The 18,095-nt window shown below is 44.9% G+C and overlaps 1 protein-coding gene across 1 annotated transcript in view; it reads left to right on the forward strand.

The window, feature by feature from the left end:
- Window positions 1-589: 589 nt before the first annotated feature.
- Window positions 590-18,095, forward strand: part of LOC120906840 (octopamine receptor Oamb-like) — a 109,098-nt gene continuing 91,592 nt past the window's right edge. The window contains exon 1 of the mRNA XM_040318919.1: window positions 590-849. The gene's annotated coding sequence lies outside the window, so the exon portion shown is untranslated. The remainder of the gene's footprint in view (window positions 850-18,095) is intronic.

The raw sequence follows: 18,095 nt of genomic DNA on the forward strand, positions 1-18,095 counted from the left end.
TTTGCTCCAGGTTTTCGATATTTATATCTGCACATCTGTTATACTTCTTGCCCTCCAAGACGTTATATGTTTAAACCATCAAAGGGCGCATTTTAAGTGATATATTCAACGACATTGATACATGCGTTGCGTCAAGTGCTTTATTTTACATTGTAAAACATTGTTTTCGATAGTTTTTGCAAAAACTTCAAAGCGATTGGTCCAGTCGTTTACCATTAATTCCACTATTATTGTAGGCAAACAGAAGTGTCAGCAATCCCCAATGGCGAGCAGTGCAACGGGGGCGCCCATTTTGTCCAATCGAACGCGCGCCCAGCTACCATCGTGCCGACAGCGGCACTCAGCCGCCGTGTGAATCGCCGCCACCCCCCCGAAGACGGCCGAAGCCGCTCGTTGCAGCCACTCACACACTCAGGGCCAGTTGGCCCGGTTTGCAAACGCGTGCAGCTCGCATTCCAACGTCCCCGTTCAGTACGGTTGGAGAGCTCCGCGTGCGAGCACACAGCGTCCCCAATTCCACAGCGAAATCGGCAACGGACCGGCAAGCGGACCGGCCGGAGCGTGCGCGTACGTAGAGGATCCCCGGCTCGGGTTTGAAGCGGCGAGTGCCGAAAGTCTTCGGCTGTGACGAAGGGACGGGTTCTGTATCTTGCACGCAGCACGCACGCAGTGCCCCTTTCAGTAGCAGTCCGGGAGTCGATCCGTGCGGAACACATCGCAGCAGCGATTGGTGGATCGCGTGAATCTTTGTACGCGCGCGGCACAGTGGCTACGGCCAAACACCAAACAGTTTCCAGTGGCACGCACAGTGACATCCACCCCGCGGTGGGACGGACAGTTTGTGGAAGGGTTAGTGTTGGGAGGATTTTGTTTAAAAGAAATTTCCAAAGAAAGCGACAACGGTGAACTCAAAGCAAAATACATCCTGAGAGGTGGCCGCCAGCGAAAAAAAAGTGCAGTTGAAGCAGTTACGCTGATTTGAAAACAATCAAGCAAATGAAACAAACAAACGACGATCTTGCCGAACCGGACGTGTGATCAAGGGTGGAAAGGGGCGTGCGTGCATGTGTGCTGAGCGTTGAGAGGAGGCAGCACATTCAATCACACTACCGTGAAGCAGCACCAGAAAAGGAAAACCACCCTCCCCCACACATTAGCACGGGCGTACAGGCGGGCATTAGGCTTAGGAGAGCAAAAGCCCCTAAAATGGCAGTCTAATGTTTCTAGATCCGCGCGCCAATCTTGCTGCAATCACACGCAAAGCAGGGAAGCTAGGCCAGGGGGGGCTTGCTGCTAAGCTGATGTGGCCCTTCCTTTCCCTTTCTCTCACTCACTTTCGTGCTGCCGTTCCTCGTGTCAACCCTCCCAGTGCGGTCCTGTACAGATATACATGTGCCAGCAAAGTGCAAATTTAAAGCCGTGCGTATGTGCGTGTGTGTGTGTCACTTTCAAAATCACGTTTTATCATCAATCTCTTTTCAAGCACACACACACACACACACACTCACAATCTCTCTCTACTGACACGGTTCGACAGCATTTTATGCCGATTTTGAGAGAGATCGAAGAGCGGATTCGAACTCTTGACGGGACCAGACACAGACACATGGCGACCGTGGTGACGCTTTCACGATCTACGCCCCCCCCCCGTGCGGTTGATTGATCGGTTACGCTATGGTTACGTTCGACGTGAACTCCCCTGCTGACCCGGTGTGCCTTGAACTTATCGGTGAAAGTGTTCGCGTCGTTAGAGACCGTTTTGGGCCTGCCATTTCTTCTATCTGTGTATCTGTGACAGAGGGGGTTTGCCGTTCACCCGATCACACGATCACCCCGATCTAGGGTAGGACAGCTGATGTAGGTGTGTACACACACACACACACACACGCACGCACACATTTCTCCCCATTTTCCGTCTGGCTTCTAGCTGCACGCGCGACACGATCGACGCGATCGGAATTTCGAACCGTTCCGAAGTCTTCGCCTTCTTCGAGCCCGCTTAAATTCTGTTCGATCGGAGCTGACACACGGGTATGGTGCGTACACGTACACGGCCAAAAAGCGAGAGAGAGAGAGAGAGAGAGACAGAGAGAAAAAGAAACAAAAACTAGAGGCAAATCTCTGTTTGTAAAACTGTTTCACTTTCCGATCCGACGCGCTTGGAGGAATGTGGCGTGCCTGACAGCAACGAGAACCGCCACACGGCACACACACACACACATGCACACAAAAAAGGCAAATAGTACTCGTGTGGTGGTAAGGTCTTTTAGGGTTGGGAGTGTCTTTTTTGTGGTTGTTGTAGGTGATTTGTCGGGAAAGATTTAATTATTTTATTTCGGCTCGGTACTTTGGGATGCCTTGTGTGTTTCGTTTGTATCTACAAATAGTTAAGCAAAGTAAAAAAAAACAAAAAAATTCAACATTTTAGTGAGCGCGCGCTTATGTGTTTGTGTGTAGCGAAAAATGTAAGTACTGCGCGTAACAGAACGAGCTTTCCATAAGAATAGAAAAACTTTCCACTGACGTCAAACACCAGGCGTCTCCAGGGGCGAAAAAATTGCGGCCCGCTGCTGACCCTTGTGTTCTGTGTCCCTGTGCGTGTGACCTTTCCGGTGCGTGTTTTAAGTGATTATGTGTTATTTGGGTGGACGGTAATGTGGTGCGTTTGTGTGTGCGTGTGTATTAAACGATCCCTTCGGTGGCTTCACCTGGCCAGACCTGATCGAATGTGATCGTGGTGCGTGGAAAGAACACATAAGAATTAGCCACAGCGCAACGAAATCAATGGGGTCCTGTCGGCTGTGTTCCTTTGCTGCTTCGCCCGTCCCCGCGTGCCTTTCAATCAAACCAATCAAACGCAAGCGGAAGCCGAAAATGTAACCCCAGCGCAATCAACGGCAGCGAAGTAGGGAAAACCGCGCGCCCTACGGTTCCCGGTGGGGTGCGGCTCGTTTCGCTACAATCAACCGGGTGGCATGGAGCGGTAAAGGTAGGTAAACTTGTCAACTTTTCGAGCTAAAATTACTTACATTGTTTAGGGACTATGTTTGGGCCTAGGTGGACAGATTTGTTGGTGTTGCACTGTTGCAGGGAATTCTGTTTTAGTTTGTCCTTTTAAATCTCTCTTTTAAATAGTTTACAAATCCGTGGCGAAATGGCAAATAATGTAAATAAGGATGCGAAGCAAATAAGCTCAACACAAGCCAAGACGATGTTAAAATTGAAATACTGAACCTGATAGCTGAAATGCGAACCATTTTGCTACTGAAACGTTATTCAAGCTCATTTTGTTGGCTTTTCAGAGCAGACAGAGCTACGTTTGGTTCGCGTATTAATTAGCATCGGCAATTAATGTTCGGTTTTCATTCTTGGAAACGCAGCAATTTACCAAAATATTCAATATTTTGAGGGCTGTTTTGAGTTGGAAGTTTTCATTTATTTCATTATTTGCATATGCAAAAATTGCGGTAATCTAGCGGCTCGATGAGTCCGGATAATCGTTACTAGCTGCAATTTGTTCCAATATCGTAAAAATAAAATCATATACATAGGGTAAATGTACCAATAGTGGTGCAATTTGTAGCGGTACAGATGTGTTTTAATGGATTTAAAGTGTCTGGACGGTACATTCATGAATATTTTAACACATAGCAATTGGAATATGTTTTACCTTTGCAATCACATCCATTTTTGCCATGAAACACACCAATTTTACGAAAAAATACATATTTTTGTGTGGATTTGTTGTACCTATAATGGTGGTATGGTTCCTATAGTCGCCGTATAGTGTTCCTATAGTGGTGGTAAACAAAGATACCTCCAAAACAGTGTATGATATCAATGAAACTTAGTTTCGAAGCTGTTTTCGTATGAATATCAAGGATAGCTGCCATAATAATGATTTTTATGCGTAAATTGATCGTAAAAAATTTATAAATTTGATTGATGAAACAATTGACTAAAGTACTGCATCACACCTGTCGTCAACCCTCACGCGGAACAGAAAGCTTGATTTGAGACCGATTTTTCATTCAGCGAAATAAGCGAATTTTGGCTTTTTTTTTTTGGTAAATTACCTACATAAAACTCATTTCTGTTGCTTATTTTAGTGAAAACAGTACGACATGTCAAAAATATCGTCGAAAAAAAACTAAAATGTCATGTTTTTATTGATTTTATAAATAAGACCACTAAAGGAACATGCCTATTTTGTGTACCTATAATGGCACTATCGTAAAAAACACTCAAAAATACGTAAATTTGGTCAACAGTTAATAAATTAAAAAAAAAAAACAATACCATTTGATGACAATTATGTTATAAAACTAATATTTGCGTTATTATGTGGTCACTTAGAACGCTAACAAAGATATGAGTTTCGTTATGAAATCCTAAGGATTTTGAAAAAAATATTGATTCCTTTCACAAAATAATGGACTTTTCGATCTCTAAGAAACGGAATGCCCCCATTTCATTTTTAAATCCTTTGTAAAAGGCTAGAGAACATTTCACACTATCATAAATAATTTAACTACTGTTAATTTATCGTATGAGACGCATTTTAGTGCAATACCACCACTATTGGTACTAGCACCACTATAGGTACGTTTACCCTATATAAATTCAGCTTGCATTGTATAGCAGTTTTCGAGCAGCTACCTAAGTGGGTATTGTATACAGGTGGGCTTATCCCAAGGTGTATGAATTTAGAAGGCTGATTTTCATCGCTTCTGCTTCTGCGTGAAGATTTTAAGAGTGTTTCATGTATTCATCAAGCCTAAAGAAAGCTTGTTTGAGCAAAAGTTTTCACCCGTTCTGTTAAAAAGTGAATTGGTTATGAAAAACATCATATGAGACCACCTGGTTAGTTAGTTAGTTAGTTCTTTTATTTCCATTTTTAAATTTCATAAGTATGTACAATAGTTTGAAATCTTACGCGATAATGGGTACGAAACTATGTTCTCTCCTCATTGAATTCTATTCTTAATGAAAATCTTGGCCGGAAGGACATAGTAGATTTCTAACAATTGCTAAATTAAGTAACAATTTAGTTAAGGGGAAAATACAATTGGAATTGAAACCCCCTTGGCTGAATACAAGACTTAAATTAATTTTCACTGCTTATGATGTACAGGCCTTAACGTAAAAATAAAAATAATTATAGTAATTGTAAACCTAAAACTATATTTTTAAGAGTACAATTCTCTTAGTGTTTGCAATGGGCTAGTTGTACACTTTGCGTTGTAGTTTAATTTCAACCTGGCTAATATTTCCACTATTGTGGGTATGTTACATTCGATTTTTAATGCAGCTGCGCTGTACCACCGAGGGACTCTAAGAATAGCTTTCAAAAATTTGTTTTGAGCTCTTTGCAATTTTAATTGCTGTGTGTGTGGGCACAATTTGACCAAATGGGTGAGGCGTATGTCATAATAGGCCTGACAAATGCTTTGTACAATAGCATGTTGTTTTTCAAATTTAATTGAGTCCACCTGGACTACATACACTTTGATTCTGGATTCCATCACCAGGTCTCTTTAATGCACCTTGGAATAAATGTAAACTCCACATGGTTTTGCCATTTTTCGTGCAGCTGCTCGAATCTAATTCTAGCTTTGAGGCTAGAATAATATAGACTGAAAATTGCAGACTAGTTGTATGTGTGGTTTTGTATGGAGTGTTTACATGATTTCAGCCTCCAACTGTCAAACTTGCTCAAAAAAGCTGACTAGAATCGTGAAGGGCCCCCCAACCAGAAAAAAAACTCATCCAGTGGATTTTAATACTCAACACAAATCCATTGGAATAATACGTATTTATGCATTCACACGTCATGGTTTGGTAATTTTTTTTTTTATTGAAGCACACTTTGTTTATAAATCTTAAAAAAACAGCAGAATATTTGTCCCTTAACTGGAATGGTTTTGTTTTACACTAAAAAGTCAACTTAATCATCAACAAACCTTTAACGAACGTATCAGCTACCATTCGGGCTGAGGAAAGTAAGCGTTGAAGCTGTACCGCAGAACGTCAATTTTTTGGAAGCTTAGATACCGAACCGGGTGTGAGCAAAAAACCCGTCTTTTACCCACTGAATTCACCAATGGGGCACTCTATCTTGGGTCGTTACCATGCTGTGGCATAAAAAGTCATTTGGAGGCACACAAAAAAAAAAAAACGTGCGTCATTATGTCACAAAAATTCTAGGCCGACTGTCACCGGGTTGACCGATCAGAGAGGGCCTTCGTTGCGGGCGGCCGTTTCTTTTCTGAACAATCGTCCCAAAACGGAAATATTGAAAAGGGGGTTTTTATCTAATATTTTCATTATGTTGTTTGCACTCTCTTTTTTGTAATATTTGTTAGAAAATTGTAACAACACGAGCAGTGCTTATTTATGCATAGCAAAAAGGGGAAAATATTGTCCGATTGCTTGGCATCAAGATGAGAGATGGTTGCAACATTTTCCAACATCTTACTGCAGCACCCACGCGGCAAGCGCTTTCCCATTCATAAAATAGTTAGCCGTAACGCTTAGCAAAGCCGGCAGCACCTGAGCAGCAAATTTTGCAGAGTTCAAAACCAACCCACCGGGCTCCCAAGCCACCAAGCTGGTACCGGGGGAAAAGCTAACCACGGCCCCGCACGCAAGGACTATGTTCGCATAAAACCGTGCTTTATTAGTATGATTGAGCGTAGGTTGCATCGACCGAGACGGAGCCAGAGCATCGCACGGCGCCCCGTTGACCTTTACCTTTACCGACGCGGATGTCTTGTGTTTAATATGTTGCCGCATCCGTCTCTGCTCCTGTTTCTTGTGCGCCCATCAATCGAGAAATAGAAACAATTGCATCTCTGCACGTGTGGGTGTAGGTGTAGGTGTGTGTGCTTCCGTGATTATTATTTGCTGGAGCAGGAGCAGAAGCATACCTTCCCGCTGGCTCTCGGCGTTGTGATGGTATAAATATTGCAAACACAGTATCGCCACCTGATGCCTGCCTTCCGCGCGAACCGGGGCGATTTAAATATTTCCCTCTTAACTTTACGGATTTTACGTGCGTCCTCATGAAACATACGCCGACACACTCCGGGGCCGGCGTCAGGGCAACCTAAAAGGGCAATCGTGGAGCAAAAAAAAAAACAAAACAAAAGCAAAAGACGGCTTCCTTCGCCGTTCGTAGGCTGCGGGCGTGACATGGTTTGCTGAGTTTTGGCTTGTGTGTGTGCGCGCCACCGCCAAGCTGTAAAGGTTGGAATCTGCGGCAAAGGGGGTTCGATTTCCCACACCGAAGGGAAGGGAGGTGCTCGAAAACGATCGCCTGTAATAATGAATATATAATCCGGGGCACAATTTCACTAATAGAAAGGAAACAAGCGTCAACAAAAAACAACAACAAGCATTGGCAATTCCGAGCCGGGAGATCGGGAGAGGTGGTGGGATGGTTTCGGGCGCTGGCACTTTTCTCGCACGCCGCTCGGAAAATGTCACCGAACCGTGGCGGGAACCGGGGTGGAATAAAAATCACCGGTAAAGGGGTGTATTTTGTATTTGTTTTTTTCTTCTTTTCATTCCTGCTGGTCCGTTGTTGGGCCTGCTGTTTTTATTGTTCCTTGAGACGGCCCAAAAAAAAAAAAAGGCAAACAAGAGACGAACGATGGTCCGAAGGGAGGTAGGAGCGAGGGTTTTCTCTTGCTAAAAAAAAGCTTACCGTTCAACCAACCCTTGCCCTTGTTACGCTGGTTTTCTTTAGTGTACGCGCGGTCCCTTTTTTTTAAGGCTGGCTGCTGCTTAGTTTTATGTCGGACTGCTTCTTTGCTGGTGTGGAAAACGCAACACCCTCCCCTCCCATTGTCTCGCAGCATTTCTGAACCGTCCCTTTGGGTTGTCCAGAAAGCTGCTGAAAGCTGAAACACTTTTGCCAGCTCCGTTGACAGATTCCTAAGATAAAGCCCAAACGGGCGTCCCTTGGAAAACGGCGTTGCTTTGTGCGCCGCCTGGGCTGCATTGCATGTTGGCAGAGGCGTTTCGCATACTGTGTACAGACAAATGCTCCTGGAAAGGGCGCCCTAAACCGATGCAATTTGCGTTACAAAACGACAGCTTGTATGATCCTGTTAGCAAACTTGTTTGTAGCTTGTAAGCGTAAATCCTTCCACCCGTCGGCAGGGCGGGGCGGGCTATCCTTTGAGCATAAATTGAGCATTTAGTGCTCGGACGATGGGATTGGAAAATGGAGACGAAAAACGAAAACAAAAACAGGGAGCGCAATAGAAAAGGGTCTACAACATCGGCCACGGAGCAGTAAGAAGTTGGCAACCGTTGGCCGTTAGTGGTATCGATTTGCTTTCATCTTCCGGCGTTTCCGAAATGGACTGGAAACTCCCAAACCCCCCCCCCCCCAAACTCCCAAATCCGATCATCCTCGGTGCTCGCAATCCGCCGAAAAATCGAAATTCGCCCACGCGCGCTCTGCAGCAGCTTAGCATTGCAATTGCATCGGTTGTCGTTGCAGTTTTGCTCCGCTTATTGCTGGTCGAAGCGAAGGACAAGCGTGGCAAATCGTTGTGGTGTTTTTTTTTTTTTAATATATTTGCCTCCCCGTTGTTCGTTCATCCCACGTGCCCCCGCTTTGGTGTCTTCCACCAGTCATCCCTGGCCCGGCCGAGCCAAGCGCCCCTGAGCGCTGGGTGGAAAATTCCATTTCTAGGCGAATTTGTCTCCTCACCATCCCTTTCGCTTGGCCACCGGGCTTGGGAGAATGCGGCCCACGCACCGTTCTGGGTGGGAGGGGGTGGAAGGGTGGGCGTTTCGTGCGAATTCGGTTCGAAAAACCCCACCAGCCATTTATGCATGCTAAAATATTCCGCCATTCAACATAATATAATTGCCGCTGCGCCCTGTGGTCAGTTCGGCGAAAGGGGGGTTCGAGCGCTGGGGGGGGGGGAATAAAAATAACGAGCAGCACTGTGAGGGTGTTGTTTGGGGGAAGGGGTGGAGGGGGGGGTAGATAAAACATAACAAAAGGTAAGAGGCACACAAAAGGCGTAACCAAGGGGGACACCGAGCGAGTGGGAAAGTTTGAATCGTATTTCCATTTCGAGAAAAACTCTGCATTTGTTTGTGTGTGTGCGCGTATTCCTGCATATATATCCTTCAATGTCTACCTATGTGTGTGAGTGTGTATGTGTGTGTGTGTGTGCTGAAAGGTTTAACATTGCAAACACATTCTAGGAAATGATTTCATGAGTGAATGGCTCGAATGATATTTTATAGCTGAACGCCTGCTTGTATGCAAATATCTGTGTGTGTGTGTGTGTGTGTGTTTTTTTTCTTCTTCCCCCGTTTGCTATAAATCGAATACAGTGAGGTCTGAATGAGAGCGTTTTCGGGGAACATCCTTGCGGGAGATGAGCTGCTGATGAGGCGAAAGCCAGCTCCTACGCGCGCCAGTGGGTTAAAATCCGACGCTGCAGTGGTAAACGATACCCAGCTATTCCAAGACCGGGCTGTGCGGGCATGTGTGTGTGTGTGGGAAGCCTTTTAAAATGCGTGCGAGGAGTTTAATGACGTACATGGAACCGATTGGAACAAGCAAGTGTAGTGCTTGATGAAGCGTTTGAAAGTGGAAAACAATAAACGATTAAACCATTTGTGCCTGACAGGAAACTCTCGAGCTGTCGCTGGGTGACCAGAAAAAATAATAATGCAACGCAATTGAAGATTTCAGCAAAACCAACGGTTTCTTTACATCAATGTATTTAGGGGAACGTGGAGCGAAACAGTCGGGATGAGCGAAATGGTGAATGTTTCAGAAGAACTTTAAACGATCGAAAACCAGGGACGTTTTATAACCAGCTTTCATAAGAATTGACCAAATGGAGTTCAAATTTCAACTTATTATTGGCTTCGGTTTTTGTGGCCATCACGGTTAGAGTTCGATTGGTACAGCTTTCATAAATGCATTACTATTATTGAGAGTGCTCCCTTGTGCAGTTGAAGGTAAATCCATCAAAATTGTCCATTCTTTTAATACCAACATTACATGGGATCATTATAGCTATGAAGTCGCCTAGAACGGTCATTACTCAGGTGTTCATGGTGTCTCGAGATGCCTGTATAGAGTATATATTATGTGTTTGGATTCTGACTCAAAGATAATCTGAATTGGGGACGTATTCTTGTTTCTTGATCCAAAATGAAAGGTAGGCACTAGTGGTGTTAAAAACTGGTCTTTTTGGAGATCAACTCCGGATCATTTGATCGGATCTATCATTCATTTGTTCGTTCACTGCTAAACCTGTCAGTTAATGCCAAATCTGCAGTCAAAGAGAAATGAGAACATCTCAGGACTCTACCAAGGTTTATTGGTTGTTTCTCAAAATTGTTTGGAAGGTTCCTATGGTTATTTAGCTCGTTTCCACGATTTATTGAGCGCTACCCATTTTTTTACATAGGATTGCATTGATGTCCAATAGGACGATACCAGAATTATGAGGAAACTTTACAAAATTATATGGAAAACGGTGAATAAATCGTGAGAGGGACCCAAAACATTACAGGAATCACAAGGCGAAGAGATGCAGTACGTGTTAACGAGCGAACGAGATAGTCAGTTATATTTTCATCGTCATTGTCGAGTGGACAGTACGCTAAACATATCGGTAAAGCTGCATCTATACGATTAGCGCAAAAGAGTGAAGGTATCAAATTGTATATGGAATTGACACCTCGCAGGCAGATTTCTCCATACGATTGCACACTGTGAACAAATATGCTATTCGTGTATACACGTCTTAAAAGACATGGGTAGTCGAATTCAAAGCATGAGTCGGAAGTCGGAGCGGTGTCAGCAGGCTTTCTCGTTTTGGTATAAATAATCACAAACGTGTAAGATATGTCCGATCTGTTATCTGAAGAGAGAAGAATGGTGATCCGAAAATGATACTTGCTCACTTGCTCATTTGGCGCATTGGAGCAATCGCCTTTGTTACTCCTAGGGCAGCGATGATCCGGATCTTTCAAAAATTTGATGCTCAATCGCTCGCTCAATCTACTGATCCGGATTAGTGTTGAGTAAATCTGATTCAGATTCATGAATCTGAATGAATCTTTTAAATGAATAAATGAATCTGAATCCCGGTTGCATATATTATTGAATCTCCGAATATTCTTGAATCACCAAAGATTGATGAATCTCCAAATATTCATATCTCTAGAGATTCATGAATCCCATGAAATTCATCCATCTCCAAAAATTCATATAGCTTGAGCTTATCATTATTCTTCTTTTTGAACCAACAACCTACATGGTCATGCCAGCCTATACAGGCTTTCGGGACTTCTTGGCAAGTTCACGCAGCCGGATAGTTTGTTTTGAGACGGTTCATGCGCGGCTTAAAGCCGCGAAGGGTTTAAGATGTTGTTTTAAATGTTGGGGATGTTGTTTGGTGAGGTCGCGCAAACTGTTTTGCAAATCATACATATCTAAAAATTCATGAATCCCTGGAAAAATATGAATTTTAATGGTATATCAATCTTTTCGATTTATGAATCTTTGAAGATTCATATAACTTTCGAGATTCATTAATCCTTGGAGATTCATGAATCTTTCGAGATTCATGAATCTTTAGAGTTTAATTAATATTTGAAAAGTCGATTCGAGATTCGAATCACTCATCACTGAAGATTCATATGAATGATCACTAATCCGGACCATTTGAAGGAATCCGGATCTGATCTTACATCACTAGCAGGGACATCATACGACGGAACAATACTTCAGTATTCATCAGAAAAATGGCACACACAGGTACTGGAGACAATGAATGTTTGTTTTGTAGTTGACAAAGCCTTACAATTGATGCGCTTTTCGGATAATAGTCTGGTAATGAACGAGGAAGAATATTCTGCTACCGTAACTACAACCACAACCTCAAAATGATCTTTTTTGGCTTTTTAGGAAGATTTAGTTTCTCAGTTTTAGGACTGAAATTCGATGACATCGATGTTTAGTGAATTGTTCAACGAGATACGGAGAATCATCATTAAACATGACCATTTTGTCCCACGATCCTCTATCCATTTTGCGTGGGTGCTCTGGGGTGCGTGGGGCAGACTGGGTAACCGAGTAGCTGGGCCAGTGTCGTTTCAGCAACGGCGAGCACGAGGTCGACCATCGCCAACCTTCAAAGCGGCCAGCGAACGGTCCGACAATGGTCGGTGACTAAAATGTGGTTAAAGACAACCCACACACACACACACACACACACGCACGCACAGTGTCGAGTTTTATGGCGCTACTGGCAAAGGGGGGGGGGGGGGACAGCTCGCGCGAAGCTCGTAAAGTTGTTTCGCGAAATGACCAATATTTGTGCCGCGTGTGAAAAAGCGATAAAGATAAATTTATGCACTTGCGCGCTCCGTCCATCCCTCTATTTTCCTCACTCCCACCGGCTCCTGTGCCCACTGGAGACTAACAGCCATTACTTCTCGAGCTCCGGGGCACCACAGTCCTCGCAGCCACCCCGCCTCTCCCTCAATCCACCCGTGAGAGTTGCGCCAAAACTCCTGTCGGAAGGGCATTTCGTGTTGGCACCCTTCAAACGCTTCGCTGCCGAAACGAGGCGGACAACATTGTGTGTGTGTGTTACACACCAATTTGTGTCTTAAAATGTTGTGGGGGGGGGGGGAAGGCCAGGAACCTTAACAGTGCGCAGAACGCGAACGTGTACGCTTGCTGCTGTATGCCCTGCTGTATTATCATTGTCGGTTCGGATTATTCGCTCGCTTATTGATTCCAGTGTGACGGCCGGCTGTTTGTCACTGCAAGGGTCTTACTGACCCCTCGTCCGGCCCGCCAGAATGCTTAATCCCGCGTGCGTACAGGCGTGCGTTTCAGATGCTATTTGGTTAGCTTTATTTTTCTGACGATGGGAGAAACTTTTGCTCAAACTTTTCGTGGACAGTTTCGAAAATTATGCAGTGTGCGTGAGCTCGTACCGGGACCAAGCCTGAAACCCCCCCCCCCCCCTCGCGTTGAACTCGACATACAGCCCGCCATCATAGATGGTCGGGCTATCGTTAGGGACGACCCTAGTAGCAGGGGCGGCGATGGGGATTCCTTGACAGAAAGGCAAACGATACATTTACGGAGGGATTCGCCCTAACCCGGTACCCTAACGATCGTAAATAGCGTACCATTTTTTCTTATCATCCCGCCAGTTTGTTTCGCTTTTTGGCCGTGCGGACGTAATTCGCTCCAGTTTTTGCGAATGCGTGGTGTAGTGCGGGCTGTAAAAAATCTCGGCCCGGGGTGTATTTGTTTGTTCTATTTTCCTGTGCAGTTTTGTTTAAAGGAAATCATAAAAAAAAAACGAAACGAAGAAATGGTGAAGGATAGATCTAAGGTGAAGAAACCTGGAAATGAAATTGTTTATAATAAATAATAACATAAAACAGAGAAGATTGAATCATATTAAAATATACAACTAATTAAAATACTGATAACAATAGATCAATATTAATAGCAATAGTTTAGTCAGCAATATTAAGAAATACAACAATAATGTAAATTAAATAAATGTAATAGAATATCATCGAACAAAACGTAAAATAGTAAAACCAAACAAGCAGTAGCAAGCAAACAAAAAAGAAAATAATAAAACGAAACAAAAAGAAACGAAAAAAAAACCATACACCACAGCACGTACGTAAAAGGGCGAGCTGTGTCGTAAAATTACATCACGTGGGTAGCACCCAGGAAGCCCCATGGAGCCTGTTATGGAGGGAGCGGGGGGGGGGGGGAGGGTGGTTCGATTTACAAAACTTGGCGATTAGCTGACTGGAAATTTAAAGCGATGAAAAAGCAATCCTAAAGGAGCGAAAACGAGCAGCAAAATGGGAAAACACAGCGAAGCCAAGAAGCAACAAATAAACTCCCGACCGGGGGTGGATTTGGGAGTGGCAGGAGCGCAACGGATGGTATACACACGGTGACACGCAGCATCTTGGCGGTGCCCGGGCTCGTACCGTACCGTTTTTGGCGCAGACGGGAGGGACGGCACGGCTTCGCCGTGAGAAGTTGAGATTGGCAAAATTCTGCTTCGCCCGTTTTACACCACCGATGTGGCGGACGGGGCAGGGCAGACGAAGCATCGTAGCTAATTTATTGACCTATCGGGTAGAAGTGTGTATGTGTGTGTGTGTGTGTGTGTGTGCGTTCGAGCAAGGCGCACCCGGGTTGCAGCATCACCGTGGTTCAGGGTTTTCCAGGTCCGAGAGCAGCGCGTGACAGAATTGATAAGTTACTTGTAAAGTGAAGAATGGATTTTGGGAAGAAAAAAAAAAACAACAATGGAAAACGACTCCTCTGGTGAGCTCTGAGCTTCTTCTGCCGTACATACATATTCAATAGGAGCCCGAGAAGCCTGAATGTGGGATTTTAGGTCCCCTTTTGGACTGTGTAGGATTTGGTCCTTCTCAGGAGAGTCTCTTGCTCCACGTAGTCTACAGTTCACTAAATTACTTTCAACTTTACCATACAGCCACTCAATGGAGTCGCGCAAAGTTGTGAAATTCGTTCCAGAAACAAGCTTGCTCTTGGCGTAGTGCGCAGTTCGCTCAAGCGCTTCCTGTATCGCGTACTGCACGCGGGCGCGCTCGCGCACCGTCCGCTAAACTTATCTGGCCGTTATGGCGCTACGGTGGCCATTTTTTATTGCGTATTTCTATCCTCTGCTCATTCATTTTTATTTAGGGAGGTTTTATTTTTATTTCTGTGTTGAAAAAAAAAAACGCAACCCCCGGTGGAAGTAATTTCTGCAAGTCACCCGCATTCCGAAACAATGCCAAAGTAGGAGCAGGCAGCCCAGCCTGCAAGCTGCGCGGAGCGGGCGGAGTGCAGCGGAAGCCAACATATATCCCCGATTGGTGTGTTAAAGCACAGGGGAAAAGGGGTAGGGGCGGGGGGGGGGTAAAGGGCCGCTTCCACTTGTTCTTGAAAGCGTCCCTAGGAGCGAGAAGAAGAAAAAAAAAATAGCGAGTAAAAAGGTGACTGGCGATGAATTCCAATAAATATGCTATACGATGATTTAGCTCAATCTGGCTCTGCTGCAAAGCGGTCGGGACGAGCGCGGCCGGCGGCTCAAGAGTGACACGAAGCTCCCTCCACCCTGCCGTTACCCCTCCACCAACCGCATTAGCGACCAACTTTTTATGGCAGTTTTGGCGGCCGGGCACGATCGCGATCAAAATCGATTTCTTCGGGATTTCGCTGGATTGCTTTTCATGTTCGGTGATGATGATGCGAGGGGGGGGGGGGATGGAGGAAGAAGAAGCCGAAGAAGTGAGAAAAACAAATAAAAATTTGCACGCGCTTGGTCACACTTTGTATTTTTCTGTTAGATATTGCTTTTTTCTTCCTTACTCTCTATCTCTCTCTCGCGTTTCGGAAAATTTACGCTTTTTGGAGGCGTTTCAGAAGAAAAAATATAGCATAACACTGCAACAGTCACCCATTTTCAAGTAATTGGGCGTGTATGTATGTGTGTGTGTGTATATTAACTTGAAACAAGAAAGAACGATTCGAGGAATTGGCGAAAGATGGTTACAAAAAATAATGAAAACAAACTTCAACGAATGGTTTCTGTCCAATGGAAAAAAAACATGCGGAAAAGCAGCATCCTGGAGAACAAATAAGGAAGTTTGTAGGTATTTCTGTGGGTGCTAGAGAAGGGAAAAATAGTAGATAGAGGGAGAGAGAGAGAGAGAGAGCGGGCGATAGAAGAAGACTGCCTGGAACGATGTCGTCCGATACGATCGTGCTACGAAACTTCAATCACAATCTTCGAAACTTTCGGACTAAAAGTAATCCATTGAACTGGGAATATACGGGAATAAACGTGGCACAAAAGGGACAAGCCAAAGGGGGAGAGAGGGGGGGGGGCAATGTTGTCCACAGAAGCACCGTTACCCCCCGCTTCTGCTTCAGTATTCTGTTAATGTGCCCTGTCCCCTGACTGAATTTGCCGGGAAACTATTCTGATTTGTAGCGACAGCGAGCTGCACGGTGGAAAGTGGAGGAGTGGAGGTGACGGTGGCAATGTTCTGAGAGGGTAGGGCAAGCCATGGCGAAGTTTTCGAGTACCACCACCGGTACGCCCGGCTCGGTGCGCCCTTCACTGCCCCTTCACGCGGAAGGAAAGTTGGTTCTCACTATCAGTCCGAAACCTGTGTTATCAGTGCGACCGAGCAATGAGAAAAGGAAAGCAAAGGCTCTAGAGATTGTGGCTGAGAGAGATAGATAGATTGAGGGAGGGGAGGGGAGCTAGCAGAAGAAAAGCTGTAGAAGCACAGAGGCAGGTGGCGGCAACCGAACGGTAAGGGAAGAATAACTTTGTGTGCTGCGATAATCCTCCACTGCGGGCGCTCGGGAAACGCGTCTTGCGGAAAGCGCTCCAGGGAGTTGCCAAACTGAAGACAAGAGCTTTTTGCGGGAAAGGGAAAGAGCTTCCAGAGTGGGGGGGATAAAAGAAAAAGTGCAGTGGGGGGTGGTCTAGAACGAAACGGCAGGGTTGGGTTGGGTGCCGAAGGGCAGCTTTAGTTTTGCGCTTGTGTGCCGGGACATTGCCGAATGAAACAATTCAATCCGAGCTTTGTGCAACTATTAAGCCACGGCGTTCTCTCTCTCTCTCTCTCTCTCTCTCTTTCTATCTCTCTCTCTTTCTATCTCTCTCTCTTTCTATCTCTCTCTCTCTCTTTATCTCTATATCTCTTCCTGTCTTTATGTTTTTGAATTTCATCTTCTTCATCCGCTTGAAGGACTTACTTTACAACCGAAGCTAAGCCCATGTGGATTGCTGGCCCTGCTGAAAGGAAACCCAAGAAACAATCGGAATAGTGCCGACTGAAAACTGGTAAAGGTGGATCCTGTGGCGGTGGCAGGAGGGGGGGGGGATTGAAGGAATAGTTTTTGAGCAAGAAAATCCCACCGCCATTGTTTTCGCTTATTTTTGAAGAGAATCTAAGTAGAAAGTAGAAGCAAAATACCACTGCCCCGGGGCGGGGGAGTTTGGAGCATTGTCTAGAGCTCCGCCTCCGCCACGGCTGGTGCGTTAATAAGGGTAAAAAGATTTTAAAACTGTCTTCCAGGAAAAGACCCAAAACACATGAAGAAGGCTGGGAAACAAAAGGGAAATCTGCTTTTAAAGTGTTTTGTAACAGTGTTTGCGGGGGGGGGGGGGGGGGTGGTCGGGAAAAGGGTTCCAGGGAATGGGTGGTAAGGCGAGAGGGAAAAGGGTTTGATTTTTTTGTCGCTGGTGGACTCAAATTTGAGTGACTTTTTTGCGTTTTTGTACCGTTTTTTTAAACCAACCCTCTTGGCGCACAGTGTGGGTCGTCTCAGCAGGTTTACTTTCGTTTTTTTTTTCTCCTTTAATTGTGTTACCTCTCTCTTCACACTGTACGCGCGTTGCTACAAAGCAATTATTATTATTGCTGTAACATTACTAAACATTTAGTAGAGTCTCTAACCTGAGCAGAGCGCAAAGTTCTTGAAACGAGGCAGGGGCGTTATCGGTTTCCTGAGCCGAGACTGAGAAAGGTTCGGCATTGTTTTCTGAACCCGCAACAAGTTTTTGAGCTTTGTACCGAGTCGGAGATAACTGCAAAATGAGCTGTGCATCAGGATTTGTGCTTTATCTGGGTATCTGGTAGCAGGAATACGTTCAGAATCAGTCTTAGGATTGACGGAGCGTTCGTTACTCCGTCAAACTGGAACTGATTTTACATCAGGTTTTGGATCATGATAGGATCGGGCATCTGTTCTAGAACGCGGATACGTTTCAGTTTGGCTATATGAAGGAATAGAACAGCTTCTGAAGCATCTAGCGTTCTAGCCTTGTAGCCCTAAGGCGACATAACTCGAAAGGAATCAATTTCTTCGAATATACTGTGAACAAACATGCATATTGAATACTGCCTGAAAGCACAGCTTTAAGGCACAGCATGTTACGATACCGTTTTTAACCCAAAATCTTGGTTTTCTCCAAAAAATATGAAGTTTAATGCATTGTAATCAGCAACACTGACAAGAAATG

The sequence above is a fragment of the Anopheles arabiensis genome, chromosome X (genome assembly GCF_016920715.1).
Source record: "Anopheles arabiensis isolate DONGOLA chromosome X, AaraD3, whole genome shotgun sequence".
In the NCBI taxonomy this organism is placed as follows: domain Eukaryota; kingdom Metazoa; phylum Arthropoda; class Insecta; order Diptera; family Culicidae; genus Anopheles; species Anopheles arabiensis.